Below are 14257 nucleotides of genomic sequence, written 5' to 3'. Positions count from 1 at the left end.
GGACGTGTCGGTAGAGAACGCGCACCTCTACCAGTACCGACTCTGGGACGCTAAGAGGGTCAGGGTGGAGACCGCCCAGAACAGGGTATGTAACACAGACCGTAACACAAACCGTAACGCAGGTCGTTACACAGGGCGTAAAATAGATTGAACACAGACCGTAACATAGATCGAACACAGACCGTAACACTGGCTGCGTACGTGCGGGCACTCGGCCGGCCGGAACTGGGCTGTACCCATTGGGCAATGAACAGGTGCTTTCTGTGACAGCGTCACCGCTGCAGGTCAGTCAGGGACACACAGACACTGCACCCGGCGCCCTTGTGCATGGTACAGGTCTCGCGGGTTTTAGCGGTAGGTTTTGCACCTAGAAAATTTAGTGTACTTCAGGCTATATCTTCGTCGTCTTAAGCTTTAAAGTGTTGAAGATGCGATCGACTTGTTGGGTAACAAGCCGGCCATGATCGTGTAAAATGGCTTCATCGTAGATCGATTAGTTTCTGAGATATAACCGGAAATGTAAAAGTGCAAAACCTACCGCTTAATCTCGCGAGACCTGTACCTGAGCCCTGAGCGCGCCCATGTGTCGCCCCCAGGGCGTGTCGCCGGACGGTTCTGTGTGTCGGACTGAAACCTGAACCTGCCTGAGTGTTATGCTATGACTCCCCAGGGCGTGTCGCCGGATGGGGCGGCCGGCTACCGGGACGGGCTGCGGCGGGCCACCAACGGCAATCCGCTCTCCGCCGAGGAGGTACAGAAGGTCGTCAGCCGGGTGAACCAGCTCTCCAGCTAGCGGCGCAGAGGTCAGTCACCGCACCGGGCGTATTGCACGGGGACCCTAACAGACGCCTCACTCCTTTCCCTCATCTCAGTTGTTCTTTCATTTTTTTTTTTGTAAATAATGGAGATAGACCAGAGCATTTTCGGTGCATTTATTAGGGTCATGTTACTCCAACGGGGTTGCGTTGTCGGCACAGTCCTGTCTGGTCTGTGTGCTGCGGCGATGCTCTGCTATCCGGTGACCCAATGCCACTGTCCGCTTGGCCTTACCAAGCCTTGGCCTATAAAGAAAACCAGGAAATAGTAGCAATTGCATATATGTAATGATTCTACTCTATTACGATTGAGCTAGCGAAGCGTATTCCTGTAACGTTTTTAATAGGCTTGTAAGTCAGCAACCGCTGGGCTGATTGACATGCGTTACTCTTTGTTGCGTATTCCTATCCCTTCCATCTCGTTATTGACTACAACTGATGTATCTTGGTGAGTTATTGACTACAACTGATGTATCATGGTGAGCGTCGTGACACGTGCGACGTGAAGGGCCAAGAGCGTTCGTTATTCTGCTGCAGTAGCGATTTTGGGTTGCTCATATATCTTGAACCCTGAACTGCCACGCCCATTGCGCTCAAATTTGGTACACTGTTTGGGACTGGTTGATAGGGATGTGTTTTTTTTTAGCGCGCATGTGTTTTTTTATAGCGCGGAGAAAAAGTAGGGATTGTTAGGGTTAAGCAGGGAGTCACCGATGTTACATCCCTCTCTGGGTCCTTTCATAGGAGGTCACGGTCCTGACCCGAGATAGCTGAGCTGTGTCGCAGCCCTGACCTCAGACAGCTGAGCTGTGCACGCCGTCGGCTCGGCCGTCAGTCGCCACAGCCGCTGACGCCAGTGTCCAAACAGCTCCAACCAATATCCGGCCCTGTATAGCAGGATAAGCCATCAGAGGCGGGAGTGATCATCGGGACGGGCTGCATGGTACAGGACGGGCTGGGAACACGTCAACTCCAGCATGACGTGTTCCCAGTGTACCTGCATGTAGTTTCTTTATTCCTCAGCAGTTGTCATCCCCTTGGCGTTAGTGTTTAACGCCAAGGTGATCCGGTGACCCAATGCCACTGTCCGCTGACCGAGTGTCGGCTCTCTGCTGACCGTGTAACGTCTGTCCGTCAGGGTAGTGGCCGTGAACGCCTGTCTGACGGCGCCGGAGGCCAGCGCCGGCCGGCTGCTGTCACTGCTGGACCAGCTGCGGCCGCCGGACGCCGGAGCGCTGCCCGACTGGGGTCTACATCCTGGTACGTTACTGGGAGCGGCACGGTGTGTGGGGTGCTTCTGACGGTCAGTTGTAGTAACTGTTAGTTCCTCTACTGGCCACCAGTTGAAAAGCGTAATAGCTGTACAGCAATGTAGAGTTGCTTCAGCTTTGGCGTAAACTTTCTCCTCTTCCGCTCACCATTCACCACCAGAGTCAGCAGCGTCTCGGCTGGCGGTTAAGTCAGTCAGGGCGAGTGTCTTCACTCGCGACAGCGGGCCGGATTCATTACAGGGCAGCAGAGTTATCAGTTACCAAGCCTTGGCCTATAAAGAAAACCAAGAAATAGTAGCAATTAGTAGTATTTTTGTAGTTTAATAGTAGTTTTGTATATTTTTTGAGCAGCTACTCTATCGTCTTTCAGTTTGTCACATTCAAAGAGCATGTGTTCCAGAGTTTCAATGGCATTACGACACAATGGACAGACAACAGTTTCTTTGTGCCTTCTAACCATGCTTGTGGCCACCAAAGAGTGGCCCGTTAGTAGGACAATTTTAAGATAGTAATTTTATTTAATTTTACAATTTTAAGTTAGTAAGACATTTACAGCCTGACTCAATCCGTCCAGCGGCCCAGACGTTGCTTTGTTTAAGCGCTTCCATAAAAAGTGGGCGTCGATAGATAGAACGAAGCCATAAACCTTCAAAAACTGTGACATGTCCCACCTCCACAACCCAGGTGATGCTCTTGCACAGAGTCGGTCGTAAAGGTGTCCCTAACCGCCAGCACTCACGCGACAACCGCGAGATGCTGGAGCTGGCAATCGCTGTCCTCGGTGGTGCTCCGAAACGAGGTATGAAGATCACTCGCCCCGATATGCTCTGTGTGTACTGGTTGACCAATGCCATTTGCGCTATGAAACTATACCTCTTCCGAGCACAATCGTGCCTCACTATGTCTAAGAAGAAGAGCCTCCAGCGAATCGTGACCTTTGTGGTAATAACGTAGTTTTCGGCTCAATTCAATGCATCGCTTCTGGCGTCTGCACTAGCGCAAGATCTCGACTTCTTCAAGTCCCTCCTAGAGTACGAATTGGACGAATTGATGTCCGAACTGGTGTCCAAGGCGACAGCCATTGTCTTCAGCCGTCACCTCTGATATCTAAATGAGGGGCTGGTCGCCCTCGCCTTTGATAAGGAGATTACGTTCGCTGTTACTAAACGTGAGATGGCTGCATCGTTAAGAGAAGAGAGGGCCGAGGACCCCCCCCCCCCCGTCGAGCCAACGTTGAACTTACTATAGCTTCAGTCTCTAGCAAGTCCACGGAAGACTTCGTCATATCACAACTTCTACGACTTCGCAGAACGAGGTATGTTGTTGATGGCCAGGAAATCAATCTGACCCCCACGAAGGATGAAGACTTGAAGAAGGTGAAGACTTTGATGAAGATGAAGCAGCTTCTCTTGTAGGTCGTCGAGGAGCAAAGACGCAAGTTTTCTAACATACGCAAGGCGATCGTAACTTCTAAGTGGGCGAGACTAGCCGACGAATGATGTGTACAAGTGTTGGCTGATTACCGATGATACCGCTTTCTCTTTTCATGTAGCTATGCATTAAGTTAAGGATACCTTCAAAAGAACTATATACCTCATATGTACCTATACAGGGTGATCCAAAAAATTTGGAACCCCTAACTTAAAATGTCTATAAGTCCGACAGTATTCACTTTATTGACAAATTGCGAACACCATAAGAAAGAGCATTAACTCCTCCATAAAATCACGTCAAATTGGTGCATGTATGTTGTACAGCATTGGCACACTATTAGTTTTTGGAATGAGCGTCAGAAAACTGAGTGAAACAAAATTGCCAAATGTTTACAATGCGCTGAAATCCGTTAGCATTCTATCTGTTGTCTTTTTGCGAATAATACCACATCCAAATTCAATTTTATTTCATTAAATTTTACACAGAAGCACATAGTAGAACAGATACACGCGTCCTAGCTTCCGCTGTTCATCACAGCATGTGCTCAACGCGAGCTCCGGGGGCCGTCGCGCAGGCCTGCAGTTGCTCGGGGACAGCTCCGACTGCACTGGCCAGCAGTCTCTGGGACAACTGGTCCCAGCAGGCTGTCAGTCTTTCCTTTCCTTACAATAGCAAGTGTATGAGCTATTTTTATTCATGGACCTCCAACAAGCGACATGGTCAGAACAGCAAACCGTCAATCACTGATTTGCGCATAATGTTCAAAACCGTTTCACTGAGTTTCGTAACACAAATTTTATAGGAATATGTCTACTGTCTAGGGCACTATTTATAATAATAAGTAAGTACAATCAACTTGGTTTTATAGAGAATTGAACGTTCTTTCTAATGGTGTTTGCAATTTATCAATAAATTGAAAATTTTCTGACTTACAGACATTTTAAGTTAGGGGTTCCAATTTTTTTGGATCACCCTGTATATATATTTGAAGTTTAGGTGCTGAAACGTTTTGAAGAAGTATTGACAACGTCCAATGTCATTGTGAACGTCAGAAATGCACGTGGAAATAAAAAGTTCGTCATAGTTGTGTTTTTCACAAAAATGTGAACTTTGACCTGGTTGAGCTACCTCTAAATAAACATTTTCCAAAAATATTTTACACACAACGTTTCCTCCGGTGGTAGAACAGATTGACTGCCCGTCCCGTTGAAAATTCTCAAACGAAATTTTAGCCCCGTTTTAGTGCCACCCTACCGGCCATGATCGTATAAAATGGCTTCATCGTAGATCGATTAGTTTCTGAGATATAACCGGAAATGTAAAAGTGCAAAACCTACCGCTTAATCTCGCGAGACCTGTACCTGAGCCCTGAGCGCGCCCATGTGTCGCCCCCAGGTCGTGTCGCCGGACGGTTCTGTGTGTCGGACTGAAACCTGAACCTGCCTGAGTGTAATGCTATGACTCCCCAGGGTGTGTCGCCGGATGGGGCGGCCGGCTACCGGGACGGGCTGCGGCGGGCCACCAACGGCAATCCGCTCTCCGCCGAGGAGGTACAGAAGGTCGTCAGCCAGGTGAACCAGCTCTCCAGCTTGCGGCGCAGAGGTCAGTCACCACACCGGGCGTATTGCACGGGGACCCTAACAGACGCCTCACTCCTTTCCCTCATCTCAGTTGTTCTTTCATTTTTTTTTTTATAAATAATGGAGATAGACCAGAGCATTTTCGGTGCATTTATTAGGGTCATGTTACTCCAACGGGGTTGCGTTGTCGGCACAGTCCTGTCTGGTCTCTGTGCTGCGGCGATGCTCTGCTATCCGGTGACTTAATGCCACTGTCCGCTGACCGAGTGTCGGCTCTCTGCTGACCGTGTGACGTCTGTCCGTCAGGGTGGTGGCCGTGAACGCCTGTCTGACGGCGCCGGAGGCCAGCGCCGGCCGGCTGCAGTCACTGCTGGACCAGCTGCGGCCGCCGGACGCCGGAGCGCTGCCCGACTGGGGTCTACATCCTGGTACGTTACTGGGAGCGGCACAGTGTGTGTTGGGTGCTTCTGACGGTCAGTTGTAGTAACTGTTAGTTCCTCTACTGGCCACCAGGTGAAAAGCGTAATAGCTGTACAGCAATGTAGAGTTGCTTCAGCTTTGGCGTAAACTTTCTCCTCTTTCGCTCACTATTCACCACCAGAGTCAGCAGCGTCTCGGCTGGCGGTCCAGTCAGTCAGGGCGAGTGTCTTCACTCGCCACAGCGGGCCGGACCCATTATAGGGCAGCAGAGTTATCAGTTACCAAGCCTTGGCCTATAAAGAAAACCAGGAAATAACATCTGTCCCCTAAAATAGTGGCAAATTTTCCAAATGCGATAACTCAGAGGCTATACCATATTTATTCATGAAACTTTCCACGAATATGTGGGCGACTGTGCTTCACTCACACACATGTCTAGATCAGGGCATCGGCGCCCTCACGACCCACGAGACGGAGGTGCCCGGGCACGCGCTCCAGGAGGGTGCGCACAACCTCGATGTCCACTTCCTTGATTTTTCTTCGGATCCTGCCCGCCAGCTGCTGCTTCGAAAGGGCTGTCCAGTTGCCCTCGTAGACTTTCTGCTTCAGAAGTGCCCACACCGTCTCGATTGGGCGGATGGCGGGCATGTTTGGTGGGTTATCCTCCTTCTTGACGAATGGGATCCCGCTGGCCTTGAGAAATGCTGTCACATCCTTGTGATAATGACACGATGCCAGGTCCGGCCAGAACAAGATGTTCCTTTTAGGATGTTTTTCGTCTAAGAAGGGCACTAATCTGCCCCTCAGACAGTTTTCCAGGTACATACGTCTGACCGTCCATGCACCCCTTCTCCATGATGAAGGGGGTGCTCAGGCCCCTTGGACTGATGGCGAGCCAAACCATTATCCTGGGCGGAAACTTTTGTTTCCTGGCATACTGAACGTCGGGAGGGCAGTTGCTCTTGTCTGAGGAATAAAACCCCCTGTTCCTGGCATATTCGGATCCCGAAAATCCGAAGTACGACTCGTCGTCCATGACGATCTCTGCGCGTGCGCTCAAGGCGAGTGGTCCGCGGTACAGCCTCATGCAGCGCGACTTGATCTTGGTTTTCTGGGCCTCTGTTTGCAGACTGGCTCTATTGCGCCTGTAGTAGGTCAAACCACATGTGTTTGCGACCACTCTGTGCAGATACGACTTAGAAATCTTGTATTTTCTGGCCAAAACCCTGACCGAAGAGCCAACTTTGTGTTCCAGATCCCTTTTTACGTTACTGATCTTCGATTGTGTCATTTTCATTGCCTTCCGCCCACTCCCCGACTGTCTTTCCAGTGTTTCACCATCATCGACCCTTTTCAAAACATTATAGACTGTTGATTTTGGAATACCTTCTTCAAGAAAATGCTTAACCGTATACTTTTTCCCCAATTCCCGATGGTTTTGATAAAATTGTGCGACTCTTCCCAGATCACGCATGCGATTCGGCCGAGACCTTAAATACGGCCTTGGCCGAGACCAGGGGGGGTCGAAGTCTAGTTCATACTAGACTGGCAACCCCACGGCTGACGTCACGATCCCCAGCGTGACGTCACAGCCCCAGGGCATTGACCCCTTGAAGCTTGCAATATTTGATGGTGCTTACAGACAAACTGAACAAAGCTTGTACGTAACAAAAGAGTCATGCTTCTACGCTCGATAATGTGTTTATTGTGTTTTTAGACACCCCGCAACTGTCACCATTCCTTACAGTTCAATTAAAAACAGCTACCCAAATCTACCCAAATAATACAGCTAAAAATACAAGTCAATCACCCAAACTAATGCACCCGTAACATAACATAAATCAAAACATACAGTTTTCGCGTAAACCTGTACCTCTAGTATTATCTAATGCCGTAAATACGACAGCATTCCATTTATAAGATTTGGCCAATGGAGTCGCGCCCCGCGAGCTCGGTTTTTCGCTCGGCCGTTACGGGCCGAGGAAGTCGGTCTTCGCCTGAGGGCAGGACGGAGGTCAGCGAGGGAGCGCGGGGTCAGCCAGATATCGCCCAGTGCCGAGCGGATGCCGCTCCCTCCCCTCTCTTCCCCTCTTCTCCCCTCCCCACCTCGGTATAGAAAGGGAGGGACCGAACTGCCAATGACATGCGAGCGGTCGAGGCCGCTCGCGCGGCAGCGACCCTGGCGGCCGGGTGCCGCAACTGGGATTCAGCCAAGTTACCGATTCGCCTCCTGTGGGAGAGCCAAACCAGGGGACATACTTTTTAGATATACTGTACTACGAATACCTGTCACGACCCCTACTGGTTGGCCAGACCTGAGCTGACCCGACCTGGTCTAAATGCCCAATAACATCATCTGTGATCAAAAGTAACACGATGTCCGTGATCAGCACCCCAAAAAACCATAGCAGCCACACTTAACGACTTTCTAACAGGTCCTGGTTTTTCCGACCATTGGGTCATTGACCTGACCTGGAAGGTCATATGATGGCCTAGGACCTTAAAATTGGGTATCATCGGCTTCCTCTCGTGACGGGCAACACGCTCGTTTTTTTTTGCGAAGCTCTAGCTCAATCAGGAACCGAAAGCGAGGGGGGAAGTCGTACCCCCCTTGTGTCGTCGAAGGACGCAAAATGGCCTGTGCCGGCGAGGAATAAGGTGCAATGTACGGAAAATTCACACGCCGCATAACTTGACCACACATAAAATATTAATGGCCAGCAGTCAATTAAAGCCCACAGCTATACAAAGCAAGCAAACAACGTATAAGAGAAGAGACTATCTATGACAACACCCCAGCAGCGGTCACTCTCTTTCGAGCTAGAACGAATTCGCTACCCCTACAAGAAAGAAGACGACACACCAATGAAGACACATTATGCCAACTATGTGGAGAGGAGAATGAAGACATGGAGCACTTTCTATTGAAATGTTCCTTGACGGGCCCGACACCGACAGACTGACGGTCAAGTGTGAATTGCGTTTTAAACCCGCGAGACCTGTACATACTTGACATGACTAACCCTGACCTAACCTGACCGGACGTGACACTCCGTACGACGTACGAAGCGGACACGGGTAGCACGGCATCGGCCACTTTTAGCCTGTTGTTGACCAGTGTTTTTCTATACGGAGATGGTAATGACTGTCCATTGTCCATGTCTTTAGGTATACTCGTATGTTCGGGAGCCGTGGTCGGCAGCGGGTGTGCACTGCCGAGCTGACCGGACCGGTCCTGGCGTCCGATCGCCAGCCGGCGAGGGAGGGCCGACCACGGCGCTGCAGTCCGCTGCAGGAGCCAGTCGCCTCCTGCCGCCGCCGTTGTCAACGGCGCTGAAGAAGTCAATAGACGAAACCGGTACGCCCTTAATGTAACTGTTTTAATAGTTTGATTCGTAGAGCCTGGAGGTTAATGTACTCTCGATACAAGAAGCGTGTTGTTTACTGCGTCTTGACGAGAGGAACACGATGCCACTAAAAGTAGGCTATTGCAAGTTTTGAGTCAAAAAGTTATTTAAAGGGACTATCCCACCTTTACATTAGGTTTGAGTTGAGATACCCAAGTTTGCGGCGAGGTTCAGGAACCACTATCTATCTTGGTCGCAACCCCCGCAGCCTCGTGGTGTTGAAGAAATTCGTTCCCAGAGGTGAATAAAACTCAAAAGCTGTCACCTACGCGATGTCTAGCTGTCGCGAATTTTTTACAAGTCATCTTGAAACAGTAGGTACCTTTTTTACGTTTTCTCATCACCTTTGAAGGCCAAATTTCGGCCTCTGGGCATTACAACACATCATCACATTTCAGTGACACAACAAAAAATCAATCACTTTCTTCCAACTTACCTAAAGGTCTGATCGACTTTCTAGCTCCTCCTGGTTCCTGGCTTCCAGATCCAGTTCAATCAGAACTCACGAAAGGATTGTCACTTGTCAGTTTTGTCACTGATTCACTTGCCTTTGCTTCAGTAGTCAGAACCAATTATCAACGCTCCTACAAAGTTTCTGGGACCGATGGTCATGGACCTCACCCCAGTTGTGGCCCAGATGTGACGTCCCCCGTCCCAGTCGTCCGGTCCTCCCCTACTTCAGCGGCGGCCAAGGCCGCGCCGGTCCCCGCCACCGCTCAACCGGCGACGAGCGGGGACGAGCTGTCGCGCTGTCGCCGTTTTTCCTGCGTTGTCTATGGCGATTCACAACGCACCGGCTGTCGCACCGGCGGGATTTTTCAGCCCCAGCTGTCTACAAAGAGATGACGCTGTTAAATTTTTGTGCCGTGGTCCATAGTGGCTCTCTATGGGAAGACAGCTCTGATTTTAGCGGAAACGGCCTAGTTATTAATTTTAGGTGCATTAACTAAGATGCTCGAATCTGTCTCCTTATTCCTATGGCTGTCACCTACGCACGCAGGCGAGTAGCCGGGTTTTTTCACCTCTGTTTGTTCCCTTCATTTGAAAATGTTCCCTGTACGAGTCCCAATCTCTTACCTATTAACGGCAATCTGATGACGTCATTTGCCTTTTGAACGCCTGTCACGCAATCAAGGTAAGTATCACTTGATTTACGAATATGCCAATCAAAGATACTTTTGCTATTGTATGAGCCGCGTCATATTTGAGAGCAAATATATTTTCTGCCAAATTTCCCTCCACATTGACATTAAGTAAATCCTTCATTGCGTCACAGATCTGATCTAAATGACGTCATAATGAAATATAAAAGTCGCAATATCTCAAAAAGTATCAGACGAAAACGCGTAAAAACTTGCAGAATTCGTCACTATATCATGAGTAACATTTCCGAATCCTAAACGTTACTTTTTAGAAGGTGGGATAGTCCCTTTAAGAAAAACTGCTACCGCCAAAATGAACGTCAATTTTGGCAGTTATTCCCTGTGGATGCTAAAACGTCGACCTTAGGCCAAATCTGAGAACATTATCTCAGAGAGACCGTTATTAGAGCTATGGAATGCGCTGAACCGCGGCGTTGTAGCTCCATGTGTTCTTGAGCTCCATATGCGCCGGTCTGTAAAAGATTGTCGAAGTTTGACTTGGGAAGTGGTGAAATTTTACCTTTTGGTCACCTCCTCTGGTGACAGGACGTTTCACCTGATTAAAATGTCAAAGAACTAATTTCGTTATATTTTTTTTACGCTTTTTCCATCGTCGCTCACCGCGTGTCGCTACGTGGCCCGGGAGCCGAATTAGTTAGAAGGGGGGAGTGGTGGTTCAAACATCCCTCCAGCAGGGCGTGCAAATCCAGGATCCCCATTGGGGCGCAGGTTAATCTCTCCATTTGTTTTTGTTTTGTTAGGTTAGGCCCTTTCGGTCTGACGAGACCATTTCAGAGCCAGAAGGGCGATAGGAACTAGGGGGAGACATTGGTCTGGGCAGGCACCCTAGTAAGTCACCGGCCCGTCCCGAAGGACAGGCCGACCAGCCCCAAGGTACTCGCTGCACCCGGCTACGGGGTGCGCTCCCTCGGGAGCAGCGGTGCCGCTCCAAGCAGCCGGGAAAAAATGGCTGTGAATATTTTGTGCGAATAGCTTAAGGCTTTTTTAAATTTTGTACGTCAATCAAAATTTTGTTTTTCTTGTATGAAAATTGTGGATTAGAATATAACAATAAGTGAACCGTTTTTGTTGCCTGTTGCCTGTTTGTAATCTGTTGAGGCTGCCCTAACGTCGCCTATGAACGGTTAGGTGAGATAGTGGTTTGGCATATTGCCAACAGCGGCAGCACTTGTCAGGGTTGCAGTGTGTCCAAGCACACAATAGGAACCAGATATGAAATGAATTTTCATTAATTTGTATAACAAACTATGGTGAAGCGTCATTCCACAATGATAGTTGTTGCTATTGGTTAGGCCCGCCCGATGCGCATGCATGAAAAACATGCTTTTCAAATCAATTCATCTTAAAAGCTTCTTCATACAAGGTCCGATTAGAAGTGCTCATTTTGGCCGACAGATGGCTGTAGCACTGCATGGCGTTGGCGTTTGGTACTGGGAGGTTTTTTAATAATTATTCTTGCCATGACGAAAGTTATGTTGCGTTTGCACAGGAAAACTACAGACATTCGTTTATTGCTCCAAATTAATGTCTCTGTATAGACAGTCTACCTTGATAAAAGAAGTTTTATTGAGTTTCGTTTCAAAACAAGCATCATACTTCTTCACTGTAAGTTATAAAGCTGGAAAATTGCGATTATGACATGGGGACCACAGGGGCAATGTGGAAACCCCGGACTCGGGACTCGTGGACTCGGAGTGAGAAGCACTGCGTCCATATGAAGGCGTCCTCTCCGAGCCCAGAGATCCCTGTATATACGTCTCCCGGCGGCCCACGCCCTGTCGGACGGGTGGTTGGCAATATGGACTGCAGAGGTCACCACCGTCCGTGGAGCCATTCAGCCCAGCCAGATGTCTGGCTAGTGGTTGGCGATATGGACTGCAGAGGTCGCCACGGCCTCTCGGCTCGCTGCATTGTGTGCGGCGCTGCTCCGCCTGTGGTGGCCCGTGGTGTAGACATAAGCGGAAATGGGGGGTGTTTGGCCGTTACGAGAAGACATCCCATCACTCTGTCCTAAGCTGTCTCAAGCTCTCCGGAGCCCCGACTCCCTACTCTGAGTCGTTGCCAAGCAACCGTTGGCATGACAACCCATCTGGGCACTCCGATTGGCTAAGGTTTCCCGCCATACCGGGATCACGGATTATGAAGGATGCTCAGTTGCGGCTTAATTTGACTCAACACGGGACAACTCCCGGACACCGTAAGGATTGACAGACTGATAGCTCAGACAGACTGATTGTGATTATGTATGGTGAATTTCTAGTTAATCCAACAATAAATATGGCAGTTAGTTGCCTGCTAAGGGTAAGATGTCGCCGGCTGGAGCGGGATCGGCGGCCGACGCGGGAAACGCGGCAATCACAATTTTGTGTTTACACACTCATAATTCAAATTTTTATCTGTCGATTTTCAAAATTTATGGACCAGAAGATTGCTTGTACATTTCTTAGTCTTCACACAAAATCTTAAGCGAATCCAATGTAATCAGCGGTAACGAGCGCGATGTAAAGACGGGACCATCCCGCCCCGGCACAGTCTACAATTCAGGCGGGCGGCGCGCGCGCAACGGCTGGCAGTGGCCGGTTGTTTGACTTTACACCGCTATTAGTAGAAAAGTTGTGAGCCGATTTTCTTATTTCTTGCACGAGAAGATCTGCAATTCAATTCTGCACAGGTAGCTGAAATTTCACATCAATATTAGGTTTGCGGCGCGAGTTTTTAGCGAAAACAGGAGGGGTGGGCGAAATCCGCCCCCCCCCCTTCCACTACGCGTGTTAAAAGGTTCGTTACTCTGTCAACTTTGACCGATTTTTGGAGATTAGGGAAGTAATCTAGCAACACTGACTGACGCGGGTTCCGTACATAATTGAGTGTCCTACACGCTCATTATTTCATATTAGGGGCGGAACAAATTATGGCAAAGTTAGAGACCAAAAACCAAACACGTTCGGCAAAGTCGGCAAAGTCGGCAAAGCCCATTGGCGGTGATCGGCAAGTTTCAGTTCCGAAACAAACTGTGTATGAATAGTTTGACTGAAGAATCCCTCAGCGCATCTGCTAATAGGAATGTCAGCTGCCTTATTCTCAATTTTCCTCTCGCCCAACTCACCAATTCAACCAGGTCTCACCGCTCAAGTCATCATTGTGATTATTGGTGACCTGCCACATGCGTACATTAAAAGGCTTCGTTACCCTGTCAACTTTGACCGATTTTTGGAGATTAGGGAAGTAATCCAACAACTCTGACTGACGCGGGTTCCGTACATAATAGAGTTTCCTACACGCTCATTATTTCATCTTAGGGGTCGAACAAATTATGGCAAAGCTAGAGACCAAAAACCAAACACGTTCATGTATCATAGGCAAATTCGGCAAATGCCATTCACGGTGATCGATGAAGCTTAGTTCCGAAACAAACTGTTTTTGATTGGGTTGATTGAAAAATCACTCGGCCCATCTGCTAATTGGAATGTCAGCTGTCTTATTCTCAATTTTCCTCTCACCCAACTCACCAAATCAACAAGGTACCATCGGCAAATTCGGCGAATCATATTGACTGTGAGACTCCGAAGCTGGTGAGATTAAAATTACGAATAAGGCAACCGACACTCATTGAATGATCTGCACCGCATTTCTGTTGTTGAGAATGTCCATCTTTTTGCTGCTGAAAACGCCCCTGCCTGAGCCAAGGGCGCTCACACCGTCCCCGGTCTGCGGTCTGTGTGTCTGTCTGCCTGCCACTGGCACCGCGGGGGGTGGGGTAAGGGGTGAGGGGCGGGACTGACAGGTCGTCGTCGCGCGGAACTGTCCTACGGCCAGCGCCGAGCATCTAGCCTCGGGCCCGCAGGGCTGCACCAGGCGCGACCAGAGCTCCCGGATGTTCCGGCTCACTGCCGCGCCCCAGCGCGTCAAACGGCTCGTCTAGTCGGGCCACGTGAGCATGAAACCGTCGACTATCGCGGTCGACGGATGCAACGGATTACAGCTCGTCGCCGTGGCTGTCCGCAGGCAGCCCGAGCCCGGCCAATTTTGTTTTGCCTTTGTGTGTATGATTGATTGATATTAGTTTTGTTTTTTATTTTTGGGGTGGGGGAAAAACAAAACGCACGAATATTTCAAGGATGCTGTCCAACAAATGCCATTCAACTATGAATAATGACATCACCATGT

The sequence above is a fragment of the Amphibalanus amphitrite genome, unplaced genomic scaffold (genome assembly GCF_019059575.1).
Source record: "Amphibalanus amphitrite isolate SeventyFive unplaced genomic scaffold, NRLGWU_Aamphi_draft 000334F_arrow, whole genome shotgun sequence".
NCBI lineage: Eukaryota > Metazoa > Arthropoda > Thecostraca > Balanomorpha > Balanidae > Amphibalanus > Amphibalanus amphitrite.
Note: the sequence above shows the minus strand (reverse complement) of the source record.